This window comes from Anser anser (assembly GCF_964211835.1).
Source record: "Anser anser genome assembly, chromosome: 22".
NCBI classification, from domain to species: domain Eukaryota; kingdom Metazoa; phylum Chordata; class Aves; order Anseriformes; family Anatidae; genus Anser; species Anser anser.
Window position 1 is genome coordinate 1294915 of NC_139743.1, and position 14114 is coordinate 1309028.

Here is a 14114-nt window from a genome sequence, read left to right on the forward strand (position 1 = left end):
CACTCTCTGGACTCACTGCACTGCATCCCCAGTGGTGCCAGTGCACTCTCTGGAGTCACTGCACTGCATCCCCAGTGGTGCCAGTGCACTCTCTGGACTCACTGCACTGCATCCCCAGTGGTGCCAGTGCACTCTCTGGAGTCACTACAGTACATCCCCAGTGGTGTCAGTGCACTCTCTGGACTCACTGCACTGCATCCCCAGTGGTGCCAGTGCACTCTCTGGAGTCACTGCACTGCATCCCCAGTGGTGCCAGTGCACTCTCTGGACTCATTGCACTGCATCCCCAGTGGTTCCAGTGCACTCTCTGGACTCACTGCACTGCATCCCCAGTGGTGCCAGTGCACTCTCTGGACTCACCGCACTGCATCCCCAGTGGTGCCAGTGCACTCTCTGGACTCACCGCACTTCATCCCCAGTGGTGCCAGTGCACTCTCTGGACTCACTGCACTGCATCCCCAGTGGTGCCAGTGCACTCTCTGGAATCACTGCAGTGCATCCCCATTGGTGCCTGTGCACTCTCGGGACTCACTGCACTGCATCCCCAGTGGTGCCAGTTCACTCTCTGGACTCACTGCACTGCATCCCCAGTGGTGCCAGTGCACTCTCTGGACTCACTGCACTGCATCCCCAGTGGTGCCAGTGCACTCTCTGGACTCACTGCACTGCATCCCCAGTGGTGCCAGTGCACTCTCTGGAGTCACTGCACTGCATCCCCAGTGGTGCCAGTGCGCTCTCTGGACTCACTGCACTGCATCCCCAGTGGTGCCAGTGCACTCTCTGGAGTCACTACAGTACATTCCCAGTGGTGTCAGTGCACTCTCTGGACTCACTGCACTGCATCCCCAGTGGTGCCAGTGCACTCTCTGGAGTCACTGCAGTGCATCCTTAGTGGTGCCAGTGCACTCTCTGGAGTCACTGCACTGCATCCCCAGTGGTGCCAGTGCACTCTCTATACTCACTGCACTGCATCCCCAGTGGCGCCAGTGCACTCTCTGGAGTCACTGCAGTGCATCCACAGTTGTGCCAGTGCACTCTCTGGACTCACTGCACTGCATCCCCAGTGGTGCCAGGGCACTCTCTGGTGTCACTGCACTGCATCCCCAGTAGTGCCAGTGCACTCTCTGGACTCACTGCACTTCATCCCCAGTGGTGCCAGTTCACTCTCTGGACTCACTGCACTGCATCCCCAGTGGTGCCAGTGCACTCTCTGGACTCACCGGGGTGCATCCTCAGTGGTGCCAGTGCACTCTCTGGAGTCACTGCACTGCATCCCCAGTGGTGCCAGTGCACTCTCTGGACTCACTGCACTGCATCCCCAGTGGTGCCAGTGCACTCTCTGGAGTCACTGCACTGCATCCCCAGTGGTGCCAGTGCACTCTCTGGAATCACTGCAGTGCATCCCCAGTGGTGCCAGTGCACTCTCTGGACTCACTGGACTGCATCCCCAGTGGTGCCAGTGCACTCTCTGGACTCACTGCACTGCATCACCACTGGTGCCAGTGCACTCTCTGGAGTCACTACAGTACATCCTTAGTGGTGCCAGTGCACTCTCTGGACTCACTGCACTGCATCCCCAGTGGTGCCAGTGCACTCTCTGGACTCACTGCACTGCATCCCCAGTGGTGCCAGTGCACTCTCTGGACTCACCGCACTGCATCCCCAGTGGTGCCAGTGCACTCTCTGGACTCACTGCACTGCATCCCCAGTGGTGCCAGTGCACTCTCTGGACTTACTGCAGTGCATCCCCAGTGGTGCCAGTGCACTCTCTGGACTCACTGCACTGCATCTCCAGTGGTGCCAGTGCACTCTCTGGACTCACTGCACTGCATCCCCAGTGGTGCCAGTGCACTCTCTGGACTCATTGCACTGCATCCCCACTGGTGCCAGTGCACTCTCTGGAGTCACTGCAGTGCATCCCCAGTGGTGCCAGTGCACTCTCTCGAGTCACTACAGTACATCCTTAGTGGTTCCAGTGCACTCTCTGGACTCACTGCACTGCATCCCCAGTGCTGCCAGTGCACTCTCTGGACTCACTGCACTGCATCCCCAGTGGTGCCAGTGCACTCTCTGCACTCACTGCACTTCATACCCAGTGGTGCCAGTGCACTCTCTGGACTCACTGCACTGCATCCCCAGTGGTGCCAGTTCACTCTCTGTAGTCACTGCACTGCATCCCCAGTGGTGCCAGTGCACTCTCTGGACTCACTGCACTGCATCCCCAGTGGTGCCAGTGCACTCTCTGGACTCACTGCAGTGCATCCCCAGTGGTGCCAGTGCACTCTCCGGTGTCACTACAGTACATCCTTAGTGATGCCAGTGCACTCTCTGGACTCACTGCACTGCATCCCCAGTGGTGCCAGTTCACTCTCTGTAGTCACTGCACTGCATCCCCAGTGGTGCCAGTGCACTCTCTGGACTCACTGCACTGCATCCCCAGTGGCGCCAGTGCACTCTCTCGACTCACTGAACTGCATCCCCAGTGGTGCCAGTGCACTCTCTGGACTCACTGCACTGCATCCCCAGTGGTGCCAGTGCACTCTCTGGACTCACTGCACTGCATCCCCAGTGGTGCCAGTACACTCTCTGGACTCATTGCACTGCATCCCCAGTGGTGCCAGTGCACTCTCTGGACTCACTGCAGTGCATCCCCAGTGGTGCCAGTGCACTCTCTGGAGTCACTACAGTACATCCTTAGTGGTTCCAGTGAACTCTCTGGACTCACTGCATTGCATCCCCAGTGGTGCCAGTGCACTCTCTGGACTCACTGCACTGCATCCCCAGTGGTTCCAGTGCACTCTCGTAAGTTACTGCATTGCATCCCCAGTGGTGCCAGTGCACTCTGTGGACTCACCGCACTGCATCCCCAGTGGTGCCAGTGCACTCTGTGGACTCACCGCACTGCATCCCCAGTGGTGCCAGTGCACTCTCGGGACTCACTGCAGTGCATCCCCACTGGTGCCAGTTCACTCTTTGGAGTCACTGCACTGCATCCCCAGTGGTGCCAGTGCACTCTCTGGACTCACTGCACTGCATCGCCAGTGGTGCCAGTGCACTCTCTGGAGTCACTGCACTGCATCCCCAGTGGTGCCAGTGCACTCTCTGGAGTCACTGCAGTGCATCCCCAGTGGTGCCAGTGCACTCTCTGGACTCACTGCACTGCATCCCCAGTTGTGCCAGTAAAATCTCTTGAGTCACTGCACTGCATCCCCAGTGGTGCCAGTGCACTCTCTGGACTAACTGCACTGCATCCCCAGTGGTGCCAGTGCACTCTCGGGAGTCACTACAATACATCCCCAGTGGTGTCAGTGCACTCTCTGGACTCACTGCACTGCATTCCCAGTGGTGCCAGTGCACTCTCTGGACTCACTGCACTGCATCCCCAGTGGTGCCAGTGCACTCTCTGGAGTCACTGCACTGCATCCCCAGTGGTGCCAGTGCACTCTCTGGACTCACTGCACTGCATCCCCAGTGGTGCCAGTGCACTCTCTGGAGTCACTACAGTGCATCCTTAGTGCTGCCAGTGCACTCTCTGGACTCACTGCACTGCATCCCCAGTGGTGCCAGTGCACTCTCTGGACTCAATGCAGTGCATCCCCAGTGGTGCCAGTGCACTCTCTGGACTCACTGCACTGCATCCCCAGTGGTGCCAGTGCACTCTCTGAAGTTACTGTATCGCATCCCCAGTGGTGCCAGTGCACTCTCTGGAGTCACTGCACTGCATCCCCAGTGGTGCCAGTGCACTCTCTGGACTCACGGCACTGCATCCCCAGTGGTGCCAGTGCACTCTCTGTACTCACTGCAGTGCATCCCCAGTGGTGCCAGTTCACTCTTTGGAGTCACTGCAGTGCATCCCCAGTGGTGCCAGTGCACTCTCTGGACTCACTGCACTGCATCCCCAGTGGTGCCAGTCCACTCTCTGGACTCACTGCACTGCATCCCCACTGGTGCCAGTGCACTCTCTGGAGTCACTGCACTGCATCCCCAGTGGTGCCAGTGCACTCTCTGGACTCACTGCACTGCATCCCCAGTGGTGCCATTGCACTCTCTGGACTCACTGCACTGCATCCCCAGTGGTGCCATTGCACTCTCTGGACTCACTGCACTGCATTCCCAGTGGTGCCATTGCACTCTCTGGACTCACCGCACTGAATCCCCAGTGGTGCCAGTGCACTCTCTGGACTCACTGCACTGCATCCCCAGTGGTGCCAGTGCATTCTCTGGACTCACTGCACTGCATCCCCAGTGGTGCCAGTTCACTCTTTGGTGTTACTGCAGGGCATACCCTGTGGTGCCAGTGAACTCTCTGGACTCACTGCACTGCATCCCCAGTGATGCCAGTGCACTCTCTGGAGTCACCGGGGTGCATCCCCAGTGGTTCCAGTGCACTCTCTGGACTCACTGCACTGCATCCCCAGTGGTGCCAGTGCACTCTCTGGACTCACTGCACTGCATCCCCAGTGGTGCCAGTGCATTCTCTGAAGTTACTGCATTGCATCCCCAGTGGTGCCAGTGCACTCTCTGGACTCACTGCAGTGCATCCCCAGTGGTGCCAGTGCACTCTCTGGAGTCACCGGGGTGCATCCCCAGTGGTGCCAGTTCACTCTTTGGAGTCACTGCAGGGCATCCCCAGTGGTGCCAGTGAAATCTCTGGACTCACCGCACTGCATCCCCAGTGGTGCCAGTGCACTCTCTGGACTCACTGCACTGCATCCCCAGTGGTGCCAGTGCACTCTCTGGACTTACTGCAGTGCATCCCCACTGGTGCCAGTGCACTCTCTGGACTCACTGCACTGCATCTCCAGTGGTGCCAGTGCACTCTCTGGACTCACTGCACTGCATCCCCAGTGGTGCCAGTGCACTCTCTGGACTCATTGCACTGCATCCCCACTGGTGCCAGTGCACTCTCTGGAGTCACTGCAGTGCATCCCCAGTGGTGCCAGTGCACTCTCTCGAGTCACTACAGTACATCCTTAGTGGTTCCAGTGCACTCTCTGGACTCACTGCACTGCATCCCCAGTGGTGCCAGTGCACTCTCTGGACTCACTGCACTGCATCCCCAGTGGTGCCAGTGCACTCTCTGGACTCACTGCACTGCATCCCCAGTGGTGCCAGTGCACTCTCTGGACTCACTGCACTGCATCCCCAGTGGTGCCAGTGCACTCTCTGGAGTCACTGCACTGCATCCCCAGTGGTGCCAGTGCACTCTCTGGACTCACTGCACTGCATCCCCAGTGGTGCCAGTGCACTCTCTGGAGTCACTACAGTACATCCCCAGTGGTGTCAGTGCACTCTCTGGACTCACTGCACTGCATCCCCAGTGGTGCCAGTGCACTCTCTGGAGTCACTGCACTGCATCCCCAGTGGTGCCAGTGCACTCTCTGGACTCATTGCACTGCATCCCCAGTGGTTCCAGTGCACTCTCTGGACTCACTGCACTGCATCCCCAGTGGTGCCAGTGCACTCTCTGGACTCACCGCACTGCATCCCCAGTGGTGCCAGTGCACTCTCTGGACTCACCGCACTTCATCCCCAGTGGTGCCAGTGCACTCTCTGGACTCACTGCACTGCATCCCCAGTGGTGCCAGTGCACTCTCTGGAATCACTGCAGTGCATCCCCATTGGTGCCTGTGCACTCTCGGGACTCACTGCACTGCATCCCCAGTGGTGCCAGTTCACTCTCTGGACTCACTGCACTGCATCCCCAGTGGTGCCAGTGCACTCTCTGGACTCACTGCACTGCATCCCCAGTGGTGCCAGTGCACTCTCTGGACTCACTGCACTGCATCCCCAGTGGTGCCAGTGCACTCTCTGGAGTCACTGCACTGCATCCCCAGTGGTGCCAGTGCGCTCTCTGGACTCACTGCACTGCATCCCCAGTGGTGCCAGTGCACTCTCTGGAGTCACTACAGTACATTCCCAGTGGTGTCAGTGCACTCTCTGGACTCACTGCACTGCATCCCCAGTGGTGCCAGTGCACTCTCTGGAGTCACTGCAGTGCATCCTTAGTGGTGCCAGTGCACTCTCTGGAGTCACTGCACTGCATCCCCAGTGGTGCCAGTGCACTCTCTATACTCACTGCACTGCATCCCCAGTGGCGCCAGTGCACTCTCTGGAGTCACTGCAGTGCATCCACAGTTGTGCCAGTGCACTCTCTGGACTCACTGCACTGCATCCCCAGTGGTGCCAGGGCACTCTCTGGTGTCACTGCACTGCATCCCCAGTAGTGCCAGTGCACTCTCTGGACTCACTGCACTTCATCCCCAGTGGTGCCAGTTCACTCTCTGGACTCACTGCACTGCATCCCCAGTGGTGCCAGTGCACTCTCTGGACTCACCGGGGTGCATCCCCAGTGGTGCCAGTGCACTCTCTGGAGTCACTGCACTGCATCCCCAGTGGTGCCAGTGCACTCTCTGGACTCACTGCACTGCATCCCCAGTGCTGCCAGTGCACTCTCTGGAGTCACTGCACTGCATCCCCAGTGGTGCCAGTGCACTCTCTGGAATCACTGCAGTGCATCCCCAGTGGTGCCAGTGCACTCTCTGGACTCACTGGACTGCATCCCCAGTGGTGCCAGTGCACTCTCTGGACTCACTGCACTGCATCACCACTGGTGCCAGTGCACTCTCTGGAGTCACTACAGTACATCCTTAGTGGTGCCAGTGCACTCTCTGGACTCACTGCACTGCATCCCCAGTGGTGCCAGTGCACTCTCTGGACTCACTGCACTGCATCCCCAGTGGTGCCAGTGCACTCTCTGGACTCACCGCACTGCATCCCCAGTGGTGCCAGTGCACTCTCTGGACTCACTGCACTGCATCCCCAGTGGTGCCAGTGCACTCTCTGGACTTACTGCAGTGCATCCCCAGTGGTGCCAGTGCACTCTCTGGACTCACTGCACTGCATCTCCAGTGGTGCCAGTGCACTCTCTGGACTCACTGCACTGCATCCCCAGTGGTGCCAGTGCACTCTCTGGACTCATTGCACTGCATCCCCACTGGTGCCAGTGCACTCTCTGGAGTCACTGCAGTGCATCCCCAGTGGTGCCAGTGCACTCTCTCGAGTCACTACAGTACATCCTTAGTGGTTCCAGTGCACTCTCTGGACTCACTGCACTGCATCCCCAGTGCTGCCACTGCACTCTCTGGACTCACTGCACTGCATCCCCAGTGGTGCCAGTGCACTCTCTGCACTCACTGCACTTCATACCCAGTGGTGCCAGTGCACTCTCTGGACTCACTGCACTGCATCCCCAGTGGTGCCAGTTCACTCTCTGTAGTCACTGCACTGCATCCCCAGTGGTGCCAGTGCACTCTCTGGACTCACTGCACTGCATCCCCAGTGGTGCCAGTGCACTCTCTGGACTCACTGCAGTGCATCCCCAGTGGTGCCAGTGCACTCTCCGGTGTCACTACAGTACATCCTTAGTGATGCCAGTGCACTCTCTGGACTCACTGCACTGCATCCCCAGTGGTGCCAGTTCACTCTCTGTAGTCACTGCACTGCATCCCCAGTGGTGCCAGTGCACTCTCTGGACTCACTGCACTGCATCCCCAGTGGCGCCAGTGCACTCTCTCGACTCACTGAACTGCATCCCCAGTGGTGCCAGTGCACTCTCTGGACTCACTGCACTGCATCCCCAGTGGTGCCAGTGCACTCTCTGGACTCACTGCACTGCATCCCCAGTGGTGCCAGTACACTCTCTGGACTCATTGCACTGCATCCCCAGTGGTGCCAGTGCACTCTCTGGACTCACTGCAGTGCATCCCCAGTGGTGCCAGTGCACTCTCTGGAGTCACTACAGTACATCCTTAGTGGTTCCAGTGAACTCTCTGGACTCACTGCATTGCATCCCCAGTGGTGCCAGTGCACTCTCTGGACTCACTGCACTGCATCCCCAGTGGTTCCAGTGCACTCTCGTAAGTTACTGCATTGCATCCCCAGTGGTGCCAGTGCACTCTGTGGACTCACCGCACTGCATCCCCAGTGGTGCCAGTGCACTCTGTGGACTCACCGCACTGCATCCCCAGTGGTGCCAGTGCACTCTCGGGACTCACTGCAGTGCATCCCCACTGGTGCCAGTTCACTCTTTGGAGTCACTGCACTGCATCCCCAGTGGTGCCAGTGCACTCTCTGGACTCACTGCACTGCATCGCCAGTGGTGCCAGTGCACTCTCTGGAGTCACTGCACTGCATCCCCAGTGGTGCCAGTGCACTCTCTGGAGTCACTGCAGTGCATCCCCAGTGGTGCCAGTGCACTCTCTGGACTCACTGCACTGCATCCCCAGTTGTGCCAGTAAAATCTCTTGAGTCACTGCACTGCATCCCCAGTGGTGCCAGTGCACTCTCTGGACTAACTGCACTGCATCCCCAGTGGTGCCAGTGCACTCTCGGGAGTCACTACAATACATCCCCAGTGGTGTCAGTGCACTCTCTGGACTCACTGCACTGCATTCCCAGTGGTGCCAGTGCACTCTCTGGACTCACTGCACTGCATCCCCAGTGGTGCCAGTGCACTCTCTGGAGTCACTGCACTGCATCCCCAGTGGTGCCAGTGCACTCTCTGGACTCACTGCACTGCATCCCCAGTGGTGCCAGTGCACTCTCTGGAGTCACTACAGTGCATCCTTAGTGCTGCCAGTGCACTCTCTGGACTCACTGCACTGCATCCCCAGTGGTGCCAGTGCACTCTCTGGACTCAATGCAGTGCATCCCCAGTGGTGCCAGTGCACTCTCTGGACTCACTGCACTGCATCCCCAGTGGTGCCAGTGCACTCTCTGAAGTTACTGTATCGCATCCCCAGTGGTGCCAGTGCACTCTCTGGACTCACTGCACTGCATCCCCAGTGGTGCCAGTGCACTCTCTGGACTCACGGCACTGCATCCCCAGTGGTGCCAGTGCACTCTCTGTACTCACTGCAGTGCATCCCCAGTGGTGCCAGTTCACTCTTTGGAGTCACTGCAGTGCATCCCCAGTGGTGCCAGTGCACTCTCTGGACTCACTGCACTGCATCCCCAGTGGTGCCAGTCCACTCTCTGGACTCACTGCACTGCATCCCCACTGGTGCCAGTGCACTCTCTGGAGTCACTGCACTGCATCCCCAGTGGTGCCAGTGCACTCTCTGGACTCACTGCACTGCATCCCCAGTGGTGCCATTGCACTCTCTGGACTCACTGCACTGCATTCCCAGTGGTGCCATTGCACTCTCTGGACTCACTGCACTGCATTCCCAGTGGTGCCATTGCACTCTCTGGACTCACCGCACTGAATCCCCAGTGGTGCCAGTGCACTCTCTGGACTCACTGCACTGCATCCCCAGTGGTGCCAGTGCATTCTCTGGACTCACTGCACTGCATCCCCAGTGGTGCCAGTTCACTCTTTGGTGTTACTGCAGGGCATACCCTGTGGTGCCAGTGAACTCTCTGGACTCACTGCACTGCATCCCCAGTGATGCCAGTGCACTCTCTGGAGTCACCGGGGTGCATCCCCAGTGGTTCCAGTGCACTCTCTGGACTCACTGCACTGCATCCCCAGTGGTGCCAGTGCACTCTCTGGACTCACTGCACTGCATCCCCAGTGGTGCCAGTGCATTCTCTGAAGTTACTGCATTGCATCCCCAGTGGTGCCAGTGCACTCTCTGGACTCACTGCAGTGCATCCCCAGTGGTGCCAGTGCACTCTCTGGAGTCACCGGGGTGCATCCCCAGTGGTGCCAGTTCACTCTTTGGAGTCACTGCAGGGCATCCCCAGTGGTGCCAGTGAAATCTCTGGACTTACCGCACTGCATCCCCAGTGGTGCCAGTGCACTCTCTGGACACACTGCACTGCATCCCCAGTGGTGCCAGTGCACTCTCTGGACTTACTGCAGTGCATCCCCACTGGTGCCAGTGCACTCTCTGGACTCACTGCACTGCATCTCCAGTGGTGCCAGTGCACTCTCTGGACTCACTGCACTGCATCCCCAGTGGTGCCAGTGCACTCTCTGGACTCATTGCACTGCATCCCCACTGGTGCCAGTGCACTCTCTGGAGTCACTGCAGTGCATCCCCAGTGGTGCAGGTGCACTCTCTCGAGTCACTACAGTACATCCTTAGTGGTTCCAGTGCACTCTCTGGACTCACTGCACTGCATCCCCAGTGGTGCCAGTGCACTCTCTGGACTCACTGCACTGCATCCCCAGTGGTGCCAGTGCACTCTCTGGACTCACTGCACTTCATACCCAGTGGTGCCAGTGCACTCTCTGGACTCACTGCACTTCATAACCAGTGGTGCCAGTGCACTCTCTGGACTCACTGCACTGCATCCCCAGTGGTGCCAGTTCACTCTCTGTAGTCACTGCACTGCATCCCCAGTGGTGCCAGTTCACACTCTGTAGTCACTGCACTGCATCCCCAGTGGTGCCAGTGCACTCTCTGGACTCACTGCACTGCATCCCCAGTGGTGCCAGTGCACTCTCTGGACTCACTGCACTGCATCCCCAGTGGTGCCAGTGCACTCTCTGGAGTCACTACAGTACATCCTTAGTGGTGCCAGTGCACTCTCTGGACTCACTGCACTGCATCCCCAGTGGTGCCAGTGCACTCTCTGGACTCACCGCACTGCATCCCCAGTGGTGCCAGTGCACTCTCTGGACTCACTGCACTGCATCCCCAGTGGTGCCAGTGCACTCTCTGGACTTACTGCAGTGCATCCCCAGTGGTGCCAGTGCACTCTCTGGACTCACTGCACTGCATCCCCAGTGGTGCCAGTGCACTCTCTGGACTCACTGCACTGCATCCCCAGTGGTGCCAGTGCACTCTCTGGACTCATTGCACTGCATTCCCAGTGGTGCCAGTGCACTCTCTGGACTCACTGCACTGCATCCCCAGTGGTGCCAGTGCACTCTCTCGAGTCACTACAGTACATCCTTCGTGGTTCCAGTGCACTCTCTGGACTCACTGCAGTGCATCCCCAGTGGTGCCAGTGCACTCTCTGGACTCACGGCACTGCATCCCCAGTGGTGCCAGTGCACTCTCTGTACTCACTGCAGTGCATCCCCAGTGGTGCCAGTTCACTCTTTGGAGTCACTGCAGTGCATCCCCAGTGGTGCCAGTGCACTCTCTGGACTCACTGAACTGCATCCCCAGTGGTGCCAGTCCACTCTCTGGACTCACTGCACTGCATCCCCACTGGTGCCAGTGCACTCTCTGGAGTCACTGCACTGCATCCCCAGTGGTGCCAGTGCACTCTCTGGACTCACTGCACTGCATCCCCAGTGGTGCCATTGCACTCTCTGGACTCACTGCACTGCATTCCCAGTGGTGCCATTGCACTCTCTGGACTCACTGCACTGCATTCCCAGTGGTGCCATTGCACTCTCTGGACTCACCGCACTGAATCCCCAGTGGTGCCAGTGCACTCTCTGGACTCACTGCACTGCATCCCCAGTGGTGCCAGTGCATTCTCTGGACTCACTGCACTGCATCCCCAGTGGTGCCAGTTCACTCTTTGGTGTTACTGCAGGGCATACCCTGTGGTGCCAGTGAACTCTCTGGACTCACTGCACTGCATCCCCAGTGATGCCAGTGCACTCTCTGGAGTCACCGGGGTGCATCTCCAGTGGTTCCAGTGCACTCTCTGGACTCACTGCACTGCATCCCCAGTGGTGCCAGTGCACTCTCTGGACTCACTGCACTGCATCCCCAGTGGTGCCAGTGCATTCTCTGAAGTTACTGCATTGCATCCCCAGTGGTGCCAGTGCACTCTCTGGACTCACTGCAGTGCATCCCCAGTGGTGCCAGTGCACTCTCTGGAGTCACCGGGGTGCATCCCCAGTGGTGCCAGTTCACTCTTTGGAGTCACTGCAGGGCATCCCCAGTGGTGCCAGTGAAATCTCTGGACTCACCGCACTGCATCCCCAGTGGTGCCAGTGCACTCTCTGGACTCACTGCACTGCATCCCCAGTGGTGCCAGTGCACTCTCTGGACTTACTGCAGTGCATCCCCAGTGGTGCCAGTGCACTCTCTGGACACACTGCACTGCATCTCCAGTGGTGCCAGTGCACTCTCTGGACTCACTGCACTGCATCCCCAGTGGTGCCAGTGCACTCTCTGGACTCATTGCACTGCATCCCCACTGGTGCCAGTGCACTCTCGGGACTCACTGCAGTGCATCCCCAGTGGTGCCAGTGCACTCTCTCGAGTCACTACAGTACATCCTTAGTGGTTCCAGTGCACTCTCTGGACTCACTGCACTGCATCCCCAGTGGTGCCAGTGCACTCTCTGGACTCACTGCACTGCATCCCCAGTGGTGCCAGTGCACTCTCTGGACTCACTGCACTTCATACCCAGTGGTGCCAGTGCACTCTCTGGACTCACTGCACTTCATAACCAGTGGTGCCAGTGCACTCTCTGGACTCACTGCACTGCATCCCCAGTGGTGCCAGTTCACTCTCTGTAGTCACTGCACTGCATCCCCAGTGGTGCCAGTTCACTCTCTGGACTCACTGCACTGCATCCCCAGTGGTGCCAGTGCACTCTCTGGACTCACTGCACTGCATCCCCAGTGGTGCCAGTGCACTCTCTGGACTCACTGCACTGCATCCCCAGTGGTGCCAGTGCACTCTCTGGAGTCACTACAGTACATCCTTAGTGGTGCCAGTGCACTCTCTGGACTCACTGCACTGCATCCCCAGTGGTGCCAGTGCACTCTCTGGACTCACCGCACTGCATCCCCAGTGGTGCCAGTGCACTCTCTGGACTCACTGCACTGCATCCCCAGTGGTGCCAGTGCACTCTCTGGACTTACTGCAGTGCATCCCCAGTGGTGCCAGTGCACTCTCTGGACTCACTGCACTGCATCCCCAGTGGTGCCAGTGCACTCTCTGGACTCACTGCACTGCATCCCCAGTGGTGCCAGTGCACTCTCTGGACTCATTGCACTGCATCCCCACTGGTGCCAGTGCACTCTCTGGAGTCACTGCAGTGCATCCCCAGTGGTGCCAGTGCACTCTCTCGAGTCACTACAGTACATCCTTCGTGGTTCCAGTGCACTCTCTGGACTCACTGCAGTGCATCCCCAGTGGTGCCAGTGCACTCTCTGGACTCACTGCACTGCATCCCCAGTGGTGCCAGTGCACTCTCTGGACTCACTGCACTTCATACCCAGTGGTGCCAGTGCACTCTCTGGACTCACTACACTTCATATCCAGTGGTGCCAGTGCACTCTCTGGACTCACTGCACTGCATCCCCAGTGGTGCCAGTTCACTCTCTGTAGTCACTGCACTGCATCCCCAGTGGTGCCAGTTCACTCTCTGGACTCACTGCACTGCATCCCCAGTGGTGCCAGTGCACTCTCTGGACTCACTGCACTGCATCCCCAGTGGTGCCAGTGCACTCTTTGGACTCACTGCACTGCATCCCCAGTGGTGCCAGTGCACTCTCTGGACTCACTGCACTGCATCCCCAGTGGTGCCAGTGCACTCTCTGGACTCAATGCACTGCATCCCCAGTGGTGCCAGTGCACTCTCTGGACTCACTGCAGTGCATCCCCAGTGGTGCCAGTGCACTCTCTGGAGTCACTACAGTACATCCTTAGTGGTTCCAGTGAACTCTCTGGACTCACTGCATTGCATCCCCAGTGGTGCCAGTGCACTCTCTGGACTCACTGCACTGCATCCCCAGTGGTGCCAGTGCACTCTCTGAAGTTACTGCATTGCATCCCCAGTGGTGCGAGTGCACTCTGTGGACTCACCGCACTGCATCCCCAGTGGTGCCAGTGCACTCTCGGGACTCACTGCAGTGCATCCCCAGTGGTGCCAGTGCACTCTCTGGACTCACTGCACTGCATCCCCAGTGGTGCCAGTTCACTCTTTGGAGTCACTGCAGGGCATCCCCAGTGGTGCCAGTGCACTCTCTGGACTCACTGCACTGCATCCCAAGTGGTGCCAGTGCAGTCTCTGGACTCACGGCACTGCATCCCCAGTGGTGCCAGTGCACTCTCTGGAGTCACTGCAGTGCATCCCCAGTGGTGCCAGTGCATTCTCTGGACTCACTGCACTGCATCGCCAGTGGTGCCAGTGCACTCTCTGGACTCACTGCACTGCATCCCCAGTGGTGCCAGTGCACTCTCTGG